The sequence below is a fragment of the Eurosta solidaginis genome, chromosome 4 (genome assembly GCF_040869045.1).
Source record: "Eurosta solidaginis isolate ZX-2024a chromosome 4, ASM4086904v1, whole genome shotgun sequence".
Classification (NCBI taxonomy): Eukaryota; Metazoa; Arthropoda; class Insecta; order Diptera; family Tephritidae; genus Eurosta; species Eurosta solidaginis.
In genome coordinates, this window is record NC_090322.1 from 251,395,832 (window position 1) to 251,410,841 (window position 15,010).

The following is a 15,010-nucleotide window of genomic DNA, read 5'->3' on the forward strand; positions in this document are numbered from 1 at the left end:
TAAATATGCGACTAAAATTTATATATGTATGTATTACGTAATATACACTATTCGTTTTAATTTTTGTAGCTACAGAGCTTACCGTGGAGCTTATCGCCTTAAGCTACACGAATCGCAGCAGCAGCACTCATTCATCTTCATCACCCACCAACCACCAACCATCGACCGCGAGTTGAGGAAGGCAATCTTAGCTGCTTCAATAAACGCAAATTTGCTGTCGAATGTAAGAAAGTTGAACGCCTTCCTTAGCACTTAAACTTATTAGGTTAACACATATTTATTTTGCATGAGTTGTGTTAGTATAAAAATACACACATACATATGCAAATCGATATTTTTCACGGCATACCATATTTTCGAAACACGTTATACTAACTAATAGGGACATTTTGAAATGTTACAACTTAATTCCATTAGATATTAAAAAAAAAATTATGTAAGCATGAAGTGATTTGTTTGTGTGAAAATCGCTTATCGAAAGGCAAGATTGTGTACTCATACACAAACATACACACTCATTTACACTGCCCTTGTCAATCACTTCCCAGCAGTTTTTGAGGTAAGGTGTTATAAATTTAGGTAAAATTTCAGCATTAAAAATGCCCTGAAATTCAGTAAGAAATGAATGACCTGAAAAATGGATTGAATAGGAAGGCAGTATTTCAGGTATACAGAAATTTCAGCTGAACACGCAGTAAAACATTCAGGACTGTTGAATTTTAATAAAAATTTTAGCTGGCAGCTCTGTAATTAGTTGTTTCTGGAAGTTATTTGTTGAAGCGTCACTTTTTGTAGGTCGGAGTGAAAGTGTAAATAAAATAAAATATTTAATAAAAAAATAATCTGAAGTGTTTAATAATACAGTGAAATTACTAAACTGAACAAAATCTGTGAAATGAGTGGTTTAAGCAAACGAAATTTGAGGCGATTGTCCGCAAAAGCTAAAAATAAATTAATTTGTCACTTGTTTGGAAAGTAATAATTTTCTTAAAAATATATATTTCTTTTCAGACTTAACAAATACGGTCATTAATCAAAATGTAAAAATTTTAACAGCCTTAGAAAAGGTTTGCGAAAATATCCAAAGTCCCAAAGCTAATTTTCCAGTTTCAAGTCTCTTGGAAATTGAAGAACTTGAAAATAAAGTGAAAACGGATTTTGAAAGATATGTAAGGTGGCAAAAATTTAATTAAAAATCCTTATTTTAATAATATAATTTTTTTCTATTTAAAGGTCATAATTTTTAGATCTATACTCATGCCGGATGGCATTCATAAGTATTTGCATAGGATACTTTCGGAAGAATTGTGTTTCGAAATGAATTTCTCTGGGCGGTCGAGCAAAAAGGGCCTGCGAGACTTTGTCAACCTTAACAGAGCTTTGTACGGTGAATATCAAGGATTTTTTTTTACTAGCATACCCAGCTGATGATGTTTTCTCTCCTCCTGTTCCACTTTCACTCCCTCTACCATCCCAGCCCAACTCCCCCTCCATCTTTATACTCATATGTTTTGCCAATAATTTTGCAAACAGTAACGTGTTCTGTTGTTAGTCAGGTTTCTAAATAATTTGTATTTTAAAATTTTCAGAATCCATACAAAGAGACGGTTATTCAATGTCCGATTATACAAGAGATGTGCGCAGCGCCTTCCAGAAAATTAAGAACAAGAAATACAAAGCGGTATCATTGCAAAAGAAATATAAATAAGGCAATATATGTATTTATGCACATAAAATTGTGTACCTGAAATTAAAAAAAAATATCGAAGAAATGTCAATTGACTGAATTTTTTTTACATACATATGTACACGGAATACGTATTTTTAGTTTTTTTATTTTTACAAATGAATATTTTAAGTTTATTTTATGTCAAATAAATATTACCTCTATTTGATAAAATAATTGCGTTTAAAATATTTTTTCCTATTGATATTCTTACTGAATTGTAACGATATTATTCTTGCGGATACTTCCACTTCCTGTTCATTCGCTTTTTCTTGTGGATACTTTAACTTCCGATGGGATAGTTTTTTCATGTGGAAGTTCTCATTGCATGTTCAATACTTTTTTCACTATAGAAACGTTCACTTCTTAATCATCAGATTTCAGATAGTTCTTTTTCGCGGCCACCCCTGTGTTAAAGCGAATGAGAATATTCAGGTTTTGTAACTACATCTCTGCTGATGTTTTTGTACGAATTATATAGTATTTTCATGCTGAACAATACTGCTGGGTTATTATACACTTATAATACATACATACATACACGTCTATAATAGCGGCAAAACTTGTATTAGCACACCATGGCGTATACGTAACATTTCATATAAATTGCGCGCTGAGAAGAACCAAAAAGTACTAAGCGTTATCGTGACTTCCGTTTACATAAATTTACATATATATAAGCAAGTACGTATGTTTGTGCATCTATACATACTTACACAATGCTAAGTGCTTTTTGTTCTGCTTTTTTCTTGTTCTTCATTATTAACGCTAAAAGCTTTACAAACAGTCGGCTTTGCTTGAATAGCGTTATTGCTACACACACAGCGCTGGCGGAATGTCATTGTATTAAGTTTTGCTGCATTGCACTCAATTGTGTGAAGTTCAGTTGAATTCCACTTGAGTGTTTGATTTAGCCCGAGAGCAATTGACACTTTCTTGTTTGACGCTTTGCATTTTTTCCATTTTAACTATACTCGTGTCCTTTTTCTCATATTTTGCAATTTAAATTCTATAAATAACCGATTGAGTCAATTAGCTAAGTGTAAGCCGGATTTAAAACTGCCAACAATGGTGAAGTGGATGATGAGAAATTTAGCAATAAAGTGAAAATGTTATTCCTCTCACGATTTCTTGTTATTGGAAGATAAAATTTCCACACCAGGAGCATATATATTAGCTGAAGCGTAACCTCTTGGGCGATCTTTCCACCACCAATTTCTGCTGAAAAACATATGTGTGTCGATAGCAACAGTTCTGTGGGTCGCTGCATTGAACGGGACTCTACTTGAGCTCAATAAAAATGGAGTGGAGGTAGTCACATATGCAGACGGCGTTGTAATAGCTTTATCAGGTTCATTCCCATCCGCTTTGAGTTAAATACTGGAACGTGCGCGTCGAATGCTTTACGTCTCGATAGCCAAAAACGGCCTAAGCGTAAGCTCTAGTAAAGTGAGGCTGATGCTGTTTACAAAAAAGAATAAAACACCACAGTTTCGACAGCCTGCTCCAAATGGTACAGCCCTTACACTGTCTTCGACAGTCAAATATCTGGGTGTGGATACAGAGAGCAAGCGAATATAAGGCCGAAAAGGCTTAAATAGTCTTCTCGTGCAAAATAACTTCACAATAGTAACACTCCAACTTGTGCGGCAGTAAAACTTCGTGATTCTCACTGTTGGAAATCGGGGAAGTGTGGTGTCCTCAGAAGGCTTCCTATGTGGCTGTGTTATCAGACTATCACACGCCTTCACTAAGTTTTTACAGGTGGCATAAAGTTAAGCCTCTCAAGAGGAAACAAATGAGGATGGTGTGCGAAGGAAGAACTCAATTTCACTCTACACCGATGGGTGCAAAATAGACTGCTATCATCCAAGCGTTATTTCTGGATATATAGAAGGCGCTAAGCTTAGCTTATGGTGTTTTATTCCCCCATCACTTCTGTGTACACAAATGGTTCCAAAGTAGTGGAAGGAGTAGGGTCTGCGGTATACTGTGCTGATCCGAAAACAAACAGATCCTACAGGCTGCCGGATTACTGTAGAGTTTTCCAAGAGGAAATAGTAGCCGTAAATAAAGCTGTAGAGACCTTGGATGAAAAGGAGTCCAAGCTGCAATCGTGTTAACTTTTATATTGACAGTCAAGCAGCAATTAAGGTAATAATCTCGCATAGCACAGCATCTAAATGCGCGTTAGAGTGTAAACAGTCCCTGAAGAGAATCGGGGTAAGGAGAAGCATACATCTATATTGGGTCCCAGGGCATATGGGAATAGATGGGAATGAAAACGCGGATGAACTAGCTCAAAAGGGCGCATCCCTTGAAGCTTCCTCCGCAGACGTCCCAATTAGAGTGGGCGAAATTAAGCGAAGGCGAGAGGTGCACATGATCGACCAAGCAGGAAAGGTGTGGGTTCAAGCGTGGGGCTGTAAAGTGTCGAAAATTATGTGCAGGTTTTACAAACATCAGACTATCAAAATTGCTTCTATCATTAAAAAGAGAGGACTGTAGACTCATGACGGGTATTCTGACTGTACACTGCCTTCTGGCATTACATGCCTTTAAATTAGGCTTGGTCAGTGATAGCAGATGTGGGAAGTGCGGGCTGGAGGAGGAAACGATCGAGGACGTGCTGTACTCTTGCCCTGCGCTTGCCAGGCTAAGACTCCAGTTATTAGGAGTGATACAGCTGTCAGATCTAGAAGCAGCAAGTGGCTTAAATCTTAGGAAGCTTCTAGTATTTGCCAAGAGGACGGAGTTATTTTATAACATAGGTCCTGGGGTTTTCAGTTTGGTCGTTAAAACAAAATTCTGGTAACACTACGGACTTATTCAGTCTATGTGAGGTTTTCATGGACTGGCCAGTTCAACCTAGCTTAACCCCCATCACTTCGTCCAAGGCCTTTAGCAGCTGCAAGGGGTCGCTTCAAGCCGCAACTAAATTCGAAAAAATATCTCTTATATGTGTAAATGTTCAAAAAAATAATAAAGGGCAGTGAGAATGCAGAAGGGTTATCGTTGGATGCTGCAACTTCGTCATCTATTAAAAGAAATATAAATAGCCGATTCAAGGAGTAAGCGGTCTTCAGCTGGTGCTCTTCGCCTACCTGCAAGATAACCAAGCAAACTTGAATTACGATATTAGGAGATCAGGCGACCTACTTAGCATGTCAAAGACAATCACGGCACACTAGCCACTTAGCATGCATGCTAAGAGAATCCCTTTTGACGGCAGGAGTTGCGACGAGAAAGGCCATGCTATGCAAAAGGTATCAGCAGGTTCGTTGTCCGAAGCATATGGTTTGAACGAAGCACCGTCTAGCCATACTTAAACAGCGGGAAATGGCTCCTTGTGATCGGGCCTTTAGTATGCGGACAGCACACGAACCAGAACCAAGTTTTCGGCTCGATCTCGTTTATACGCTCACACGAAATTACCTAACTAGGAAATATTTCACAAAATGCCGCCTGCATAAATTATTGCCTGAGTTTTATGGTTCAAAAGAAACTTACTATAAGGTATAAACTTGAATTTTCTTTTATCAAAAATAATTCTTAAGCCCTGATTTTTTTATTTTCATAACTCTTAATTTCGAATTGAATTTTTTTGTTCAGAAACTAAATGCTGGATATTGACTTTGGTTTTGCATACAAAAATTTAAAAAATTTAGATTGATTTTATATCAATTTTTACGATATTCAATACGGCAGCTCAAAATAAATAAATTAAGATAGTCTAGTTCTTAGTGGCCTTTGCGTTCACATTTTCGTGCATTTACTTTGAAATTTCTGATTTGTCGCCGTGCCTATAGATCGCTCACGATAGGCCTATGAGGGATTTGGGCGACTCTCGGCTAGAAAATTTGGTGGTTTTGACTTCAGCTTGCACTCGTTAAATGTATATTCACAGGCATTTTTGTCGTGTCTTCTACTTTTAACATTCTGGATAGATATCTATTGAGGTACCAGTTTACACGTAGATTATGGGAAATGAATTAGTTATGAAAAATTCAGAATTCAAAGTTTTTCATTTGCATTTTTGTTTCCACTTGGCGCGGGTATGCGTTGCACACGTGCACGTGATTGGCAATTTCTTCTTAGCTCCGACAATTACACTGCATGTTTTTAATGCTCTTCAATTTATGCATTTTATTGCGTCTTTACTTTATTTTGAGAATACAATTATTTTTCCGTTTTCACGCATTATTGCCAACCTCTTACACGTTCATAAATCGTTCGTTTTTAAGTAAACAAATGTGTGTGTATGTATGTATGTAGTACTTGTGTGCGTTTGTTCTTAGCACATTCATAATTTATAACCACATACGCAGTGAAAGCCCCCATTTATCTAGAAGTTTTTAACACTGGATTACCGAATTCCATTTTCGACACCCTCATCCTGCGCTGCAGCTCATTTACTTATGTTATGTAAACGCCCAGTGCTCCTGTTTATGTACTTGTTTGAATGTATGCACATACTCTTTAAATCGTACGTATACGCGTATGTATTAGTGTGTGTCTTTAATTTAATATTTTTGTGTTTCTTGCCCCCCTTAATGCAGTGTTGAACATTTTTGTTTTCATAATTCAAATTATGTCTACTTATCATCACTACACAAGCGCATTTTTTGTTTGCTGAGTTTAATCACTCTTACAATTTTCTACTTCAATACTCGTACATACACATATACTTGCAAAAAGGGAGTTTTCTCCGCTCCCCCTACATTAACAATAAGCTTTGCGCTACTATGCATGCTTCTACATTATATATGCTCTTACTTTTTTTAAAGTATGTTGTGGGTTTCTGCTGTTAAGTGGCAAAAAACAGTTACAATTTGGGCAAAAATGTTTGTGGCAAATATTAAATATGAATATTAGTCAGCATCTACTACAAACAAGAAGAACATTTTCTTTTTAACAATTAGACTGCCCAGAATATACAAAGAGATTTATATGTTCCGTGAAAACTAAAAAAAATGTTTTCTCTACCCTCTACTCTACACATATTATCATCGAAAAGCATTTCATCATACGTTTCAATGGACCCTCAAAGTTACAGTATCCATAAGCATAACCATAACAGTTAGCTTAACCAATTCCATAATGGTAACTATAACCATAATCATGACCAAAACCAAAAACATACACATAATTACATTCATAACCATAACAATAACCATAATCAGAACAATAACCATAATCAGAAGCAAAAGCATAGCCAAAACCATAACCAAAATCATATCCAAAACCACAATCATAACCATAACCATAACCATAACCTTAACCATAATCTTACCATTACCATAATCTTACCCTTACCATAAACATAACCGTGACCATATCCATAACCATAACTATAATCATAAACATGATCTTAATAATAACCGTAACCTTAACCGTAGCAAAACCATAACCGTAACCATAATCAACCCTAACCATAATCTTAAGAATAACAAAAACTATAACTGTAACCATAAAAAAACTATAACCATAGCATTAACCATAACCATGGCCATAGCAATAACCGCATCCATAACCATAACCGTAGTTGCAACCATAATACTAACCATTTCCATGAACATAACCGTAACCATAACCATAACCATAACCATAATCATAAACATAATCATAGCATTTAACATAACCATAGGCCCAACCATAAACTGGACCATAACAATAATTATAAATATACCCATACACATAACTATAACCATAGCAATAACCATAACCCCAAACCTCACCATAACCGTAGACATAACCTTAACCATAACTCTACCCATAACTATGATCATAACCATTAACACAACTATAACCACCAACCTAGCCATAACCAAAACTTTACCTATTACAGTAACCAAACCATAACCTATACCATAACTGTACCAATAACCGCAACTATAGCTGAACCCAAAACGGCAACGGAAGCCGTAGTTATAAAAGTAAGCGTATTACTTGACATGAGCATAGAATGGGGTATTTTTCTATTTCAAGTAGTTTTCAAAATTTTTTAAATGCCTTTTGTTAGCCTTTCGTAATTTATTTAGGTCCAAAAATTATCGTTAAAAAAAAAAAAAAAAATTATCGTTAAGTCTTCATAATTTTCATATACGAAAATAGTAAGTAAATCTTGCCCTTAAGTGTTTAAAAACTTTGAATTCTTTACTATTACTTTTTGTGTCTTAAAATATCGCCTTTAGTTTTTCTTGGTCAAATGCCTATTAAGTCTTATTCATTTCTTTCCATGTTTTACAATAACTGTTAGGTATTGACTTAATTTGTTGTCTTTGTGTTGAGTCCACAAAATTAGTTTATTTCCGATTTTGACCAGGGTGAGTGCTCCCAGCTGATGCTGGATTGCGGCACAATCATCCAATCAGTTTCCTTCCTAATGATCCTCAACGAATTATTTGCTTTCTGTGATGAACTTAAGTAGGAGTGAAAGATCCACCTTCGCTACCTTTATCAGACCATACGCCCAGAAATCAATGTAGTCTTGTTTTCAGTTCTGGGCATTGGCAGAAAAGTGATGAAAACCTCTCCAAAGGAAGCTAGTTGGTATGTGCTACCGTCAGAGCATTGGTGCAACAGCGTAATAACTTCTGATGAAACCCGAAAGTACTACCACTGCAGATTGGTTAGGCTTGAAAAGGAGCTAGTTCCTTTCCTATTCAAACATATCCTTAAGGTCCTTGAGACCTCACAGTCAACCTGGTTGATCTGCAGTAAGCCTGATGCCCAAATTTCTGTCCGCCTCGTTAATGTTCGTTTCGGAGCATTTCCACGCCATCTCGTCTGCAAATTCTTTCTCTTTAATAGCACTGTGCCCAGCGACCAAAGCAACGGGAGACATTGAGATGCCTTACCGACGCACGTCAGTTTCTTTTGGCTGGCAGCGTGGCTGTTGACAGTAATCGTTACATTGATGTGTGGGACTATACTATCCTGGCTGTTCTCTCCATGGCATAGACTCCCGCCTGGAAAACACTGTATAGGCCCGTTTTCCATTTTCGAGACGTCGATGTAGATTTTAATTCCTTTGCCTCTGTGTAGGTCTTCCTGCCGTTCTTATTCTAAAGAATATCTTGTGTTTTGCACTTGAAAGTCAGAAACCGACATGCCCCTAGTCATATCGTCTAATACATAATATACATGTTGGACTTACTTTGTCGTAGACCCTCTTTCGTGGCCAATCACGGCACGAACACTGCTTAATATAGACTTTTTTATACTTCCAACAAATAACCTTAAAGCTTGTCCTTTTTCTTTTTTCGCAAATAACTGTTGAATAAAAACTTATATTTTTAAACGAAAAATAACCGTTCCAACTTGACATTTATTTTTAAAAGTAAAAATAGCTGCTATGTTTTCATATTATGTTCTAATCGGTCTACCATGCTTGCTACAAAACGGAGTATTTTTTTTTAAATATTTTTTTTTTGCCTCGCGGTTGCTTGGGTTGTCGTTGCCCAATGCCGACTGCCGAATTGCTGTTGAGTAGCCACTGCTAATTTTCAAAACCACAAACTAATTTGCGCTTTTAACAAAATATTTAGCTATGCTTTTTGCTTAAGTTTTTTTATTATTAATTTGTGTTTACTATGTAAGGGTGTGTAATATGTAAGGGTGTAAGTATGTGCATCTGTATGGGTATGAGGCTTTTGTGACCATGAATATTTCAGAAAATGCTTGTAGAATTATATTTGCCTTTTTGCTTCTGTTCAGGATTACGCATAAGCCATGTACTCGCGTAAGCATGCAAGTATCCGCAAGTATGTGAAAATGCACTAATTACGTTGTATTTGGTTACCCTTCAGGGTTGAGCGCTAAGCTTTGAAATATTGCCTGCATGAGAGTGTTGAAATGTGAAAAGTCAAAATTTAGTTTTAGTGGGGGAATATGAAAATTAAAAAGGAGAATTATTGTGAGATTATATAATGTTTCCTATTGCGCCCACAGAAAACAAGTAAACAGAATCAGTACCTTCGATGGTTTTTATTGCTTCATTGCTTTCCGACTTTATTTCTCAATTCGGCCTGTTGTTGTTGTTATTGTTGTAGCAATAAGGTCTCTCCCCGAAGGTTTTTATGGTCCTTTGTCATATGCAGATCCAGAACGTTTCGGTAACAACCACCATTAAGGTACTAGCCCGACCATATCGAGAACGAGATGAAACCTTCTAGGCCATACCGACCTTCCACCCACCACATCCATGAGGAACTTTTGACCGCCAGAGCCTCGGCTGTTAAAGAAACAGGATTTGTCACGGGTAGTTGAGGTTGAAAATTGGGTTGGAGGAGCTATAAATAGCGCTGGCAACCCCTCGAATCAATTTGGGATTTTAGTCGCCTCTTACGATGGGCATAGCTGCCGCGGGTATATTCTATGCCTCCTAACCCGCTGGGGGCTCGGCTCTGCTCGGCCTCTCCTCTGTTTGGTGAATACCTTTATATGCGTACCATAAATATAATATATGTATGTAAATCTTACTTTTGTAACACAGGTTAATTTTTTGGAAATGTTAGCATTCCGGATAGACATCTATAAGATAGCTGTATTAAGGCTGTGCTCTTAACATAGTAAGAAATCTGAAGACTAGTGAACGAACAGTTCTGAATGTATTCATCCGAAATCCCACAATTAAAATTATAATGACGTACACCCACGCAAATTTCAGATTAACTTATCCCATAAGAGTACTCAAAGTAGACATTTTTTTAATCATGAACCATTGGGATAACAGTAGGTAAGCGCATTTGAGTAACTTAAATTCAGGGATTGTAGTGTTATAACTTAAGAATAAAAGTTAAAATTTAACAGCTATTCTTTTACTTTTATTATACAAGTTGATATACCATTTTTTCATTATATATTTGTTCATGCTTTTGAATAGCCTTGGGACTGCTTTCGGGGTCGATCCGACACTATTGCAGAACCTTTTCGGGGCAGTATTAATAACCAGTCCCAAAATGGTCCTGAAATAGCCCAAAGTTGATCCATCGAAAATCTCAAAACGGTCCTGAAGTTATCCCGAAACAAACCCCAAGTAATTCCGCAATAAATCGAAAATTGCCCTTACGTGGTATGGAAAACTTTCCGGATTTATTCTGCAATCATCACGGAATTATTCCGAAACTAAAGCCAAAATTATCCCCAGACAGTACCGGAATGATCTGGAAATAGCTTTGAAACCCACTTCAAAAAGATCGCGAAATAAAAACTATTTTGTTAGCGATTGGAAAACAGTTGTGGCATGATCCAAAGTCCCGAAAACAGTCACGAAATGGTTCTGGAATGACCACGAAATAGTACCGGAAAGTGTTCCCAAAATATTTCCGAAAATTCTGTAAAACAGTCACGAATAGATTCTGAAATAGCTCTTAAAGGATCTCGAAATGAGCGTGAACTGATCCAAGGTAGTCCCGATATGACAATTACATGATATTGAAATAGTATTACATCGATCAGAAAACAGATCCAACATGTAAGCTGAGAGCTTTGGATACAAAATAAGGCAAAATCGCCATATAGGAAAATAAACCTATGGTAACCCTGGAATGTGTTTGTATGGGTATCAAATGGAAGGTATTAAAGAGTATTTTAAAAGGGAATGGGCCCTAGTTCTATAGGTGGACGCCTTTTCGAGATATCGCCATAAAGGTGGACCAGGGGTGACTCTATAATGTGTTTGTACCATATGGGTATCAAATTAAAGATATTAATGAAGGTTTTGAAAGGGAGTGGCCCTTAGTTGTATATGTGAAGGCGTCAATAAACCAATCCAATCATTATGTTTCATCCCTTTTTTCGTATTTGGTATAGAATTATGGCTTTTTTTCATTTTTCGAAATTTTCGATATCGAAAAAGTGGGTGTGGTCATAGTCGGATTTCACCCATTTTTAACACCAAAATAAAGTGAGTTCAGATCAGTACGCGAACTAAATTTAGTAGAGATATATCGATTTTTGTTATCGTGTTATCGGCCCAGCGAAAGGTCATTTTCACAGAAAGCTGTTACCGTCATAGAAGCTTTGTCCTTCCCAAATTCATAAGGATTGGTAAATTTTTGTTCGATTCTAGACAAATTAAATGAAAAATGGCGTAGCCACGCCCATTTTGAAAATCTCTTTTATTTTTGTATTTTATTGCACCATATCATTACTGGAGTTGAATGTTGACATAATTTACTTATATACTGTAAAGATATTGAATTTTTTCTTAAAATTTGACTTAAAAAAAATTTTTTTTTAAGTGGGTTTGTTCTTCTTCCGATTTTGCTAATTTTTATTAAGCACACATATAGTAAAAGGAGTAATGTTCCTGCCAAATTTCATCATGATATCTCCAGCGACTGCCAAATTACAGCTTGCGAAATTTTGAAATTACCTTCTTTTGAAAGAGGGCGGTACCACGCCCATTGTCCAAAATTTTACTAATTTTCGATTCTGCGTCATAAGTTCAACCCACCTACCAAGTTTCATCGCTTTATCCGAATTTGGTAATGAATTATGGCGCTTTTTCAATTTTTCGATATCGAAAAAGTGGGCGTGGTTATAGTCCCATATCGTTCCTTTTAAATAGCGATCTGAGATGAGTGCCCAGGAACCTACATACCAAATTTCATTAAGATACCGCAAAATTTACTCAAGTTATCGTGTTAGCGGGGAGACGGACGGACGGACGGACATGGCTCAATCAAATTTTTTTCGATACGGATGATTTTGATATATGGAAGTCTATATCTATCTCGATTCTTGTATACCTGTACAACCAACCGTTATCCAATCAAAGTTAATATACTCTGTTTTAATTGACTTCTGTGTCTCTCACCAGAGTAGTGCACTGACGTCGTTGCCCGGAAAGACTAACACATTTTGTTCTTCGTGTAGAAGACTAGAACAATTCGTTATTTTCTTCCTGGTAAATAAAGAAATGTGCTGGTCTTCTATGGAAATTTGAAAAGATAATAGTTTTCGTTGGAAAATGACAATTAACACGAGTGATATTGTGGGTAATCCGAGTTCGCCCCGGGCGTTCATCCACATCGTGATATGAGCTATGGGCTTTCAGGAGGGATCTCAAATTGAGCAGTCGACTGGTAAATTGGTTCATCGATATATCGAAAGTAGAAGGGAAAGTCTGTGGAGTGATTTTCTGTTTGTATTTTCCAACTGCATTGTCCTCCATGAGTTAGTCGACGCTATTAAGAATGGGAATTTACACTGGAAACAAAACGGCAATTAAGGCTCAGAACTACACTGTGGTGCGCTCGAGCTCAAGTTGACTGATTTCTTTTGCGATTTCCTCGAAATATTTTCAGTCTAGCATCCAATTGGCTCTTGGGTACACCAATCGATTCTGACGTAATTCTGGGCACCTGAAGTGTGCCTATATAAAAATTGGTCATTGATATGACAAACGTATATCTTCGTTCTTAGCTTTTGCACAATTGTGAGATAATTTTGGCTGAAAGTGGTTGACAGTTGATCTGTCGAAATTTTTGGGTTCAATTGTTATTGGTGATTAGGGCACTGACGGGTCGCTGTGAGGATTCGGGTCGAATGGCATAAATTCAACGCCAAAATAAGTCGACTGAAGCTATGATCACTTTAAATAACTACAAGATAAATTGAATCAATGATTATTTTTAATGTCACAAAGTCAATGAATTTTATTACCTTTGTCAATTTGGCTCTATGGCCGTCGAAGGAATTTCCGTCTCACCTTACAAAAACAAAAGTTCCGCAAGTTGAGTGAGGAGTTTAGTTGAATATATTCTTATTAGCTATAAAATAATCCCACCGGCCCAGCTTTTAATCCGATAAGCACTACATGCTTTTAGTTGAATAAGTCCCTCTTTTCTCAGAAGGAACCTCATTGGGCCACTTTTTCATCGATTTTTCACGAGAATTTGAAAAGAATATAGGAAAAAGAGGACTGTATTTATCTTTTCATTAGACTGAACAAAAATATAGCGAAAACAGTTCAACATAACTGTAGCTCAATAGTTGTTAAAATTGTAGTACGTGGTGGTGCGAAACAAAATATTTTATATGATGGCTAGTTTAGAAAAACGGGTTAACTTTATGACCATTTTGAAAAAGCAGGATGGCTTTGTTGTCAATATCGTTGACATTTTAACCATTTTAAATTTGACATTGTAACCGTTTCATACAGTCACAACTTGAAATGCCTACGAGGCTATTTGAAATAGTCATAAGGTCAATTGACGTTATGGCCGTTGATCTTATGTCACCCCTTCGGATGTTAAAAGCCGCGGCTTAAGTAAGTTTGGAACACAGAGTCATTTCATCACTCGCCGTCCAGCTTTAGAGCTACATGTGTATTTCATATATGTGACCCGGTCTACGAAAAGGTGGCTTTGTTTTTTTGTTTTTTTTTTTAGTCATAAGCCAGCTTTTCATTTCATTTCTTTTGTATTAGGTCGGTTAAATGTTTGTAAGCATTTTCAATACAAAGGTGGACCAGGGGTGACTCTAGAATTTGTTTGTACGATATGGGTATCAAATGAAAGGTGTTAATGAGGGTTTTAAAAGGGAGTGGTGGTAGTTGTATATGTGAAGGCGTTTTAGAGATATCGACAAAAATGTGGACCAGGGCGACCCAGAACATCATCTGTCGGATACCGCTAGTTTATTTTATATGTAATACCACGAAAAGTATTCCTACCAAAATTCCAAGGGCTTCCGATTTCGCCCTGCCGAACTTTTTCATTTTCTTCTACTTAATATGGTAGGTGTCACAACCATTTTACAAAGTTTTTTTCTAAAGTTATATTTTGCGTCAATTAACTAATCCAATTACCATATTTCATCATATGTTTCACGATATTTCATTATCATGTTTTTTCATATTTTTTTCTTTTTTCGTTATTTTCGAAATCGAAAATTGAGCGTGGTCATAGTCGGATGTCGGCCGTTTTTTATACCAATATAAAGTGAACACAGATAAGTACGTGAACTGAGTTTAGTAAAGATATATCGGTATTTGCTCAAGTTATCGTGTTAAGGGCCGAGCGGAAGGACAGACGGACGACTGCGTATGAAAACTGGGCGTGCCTCCAACCGGTTCCACCCTTTTACACAGAAAACAGTTACCGTCCTAGAATCTAAGACCCTACCAAATTTCACAAGGATTGGTACATTTTTGCTCGACTTATGGCATTAAAAGTATCCTAGACAAATTAAACGAAAAAGGGTGGAGCCGTGCCCATTTTGAAATTTTCTTATATTTTTGTATTTTGTTGCACCATATCATTACTGGAGTTG

General features: G+C 36.7%; 1 protein-coding gene and 1 long non-coding RNA gene across 5 annotated transcripts in view; both read left to right on the forward strand.

Moving 5' to 3' along the window:
• nAChRalpha3 (nicotinic Acetylcholine Receptor alpha3) overlaps positions 1-15,010 on the forward strand; it is a 515,737-nt gene that overhangs the window by 156,415 nt on the left and 344,312 nt on the right. The window lies entirely within an intron of this gene.
• LOC137249393 (uncharacterized) lies at positions 599-1,890 on the forward strand. Its single transcript, XR_010952363.1, has 3 exons — positions 599-1,169; positions 1,234-1,387; positions 1,590-1,890. It is a non-coding gene; the product is annotated as an uncharacterized lncRNA (long non-coding RNA).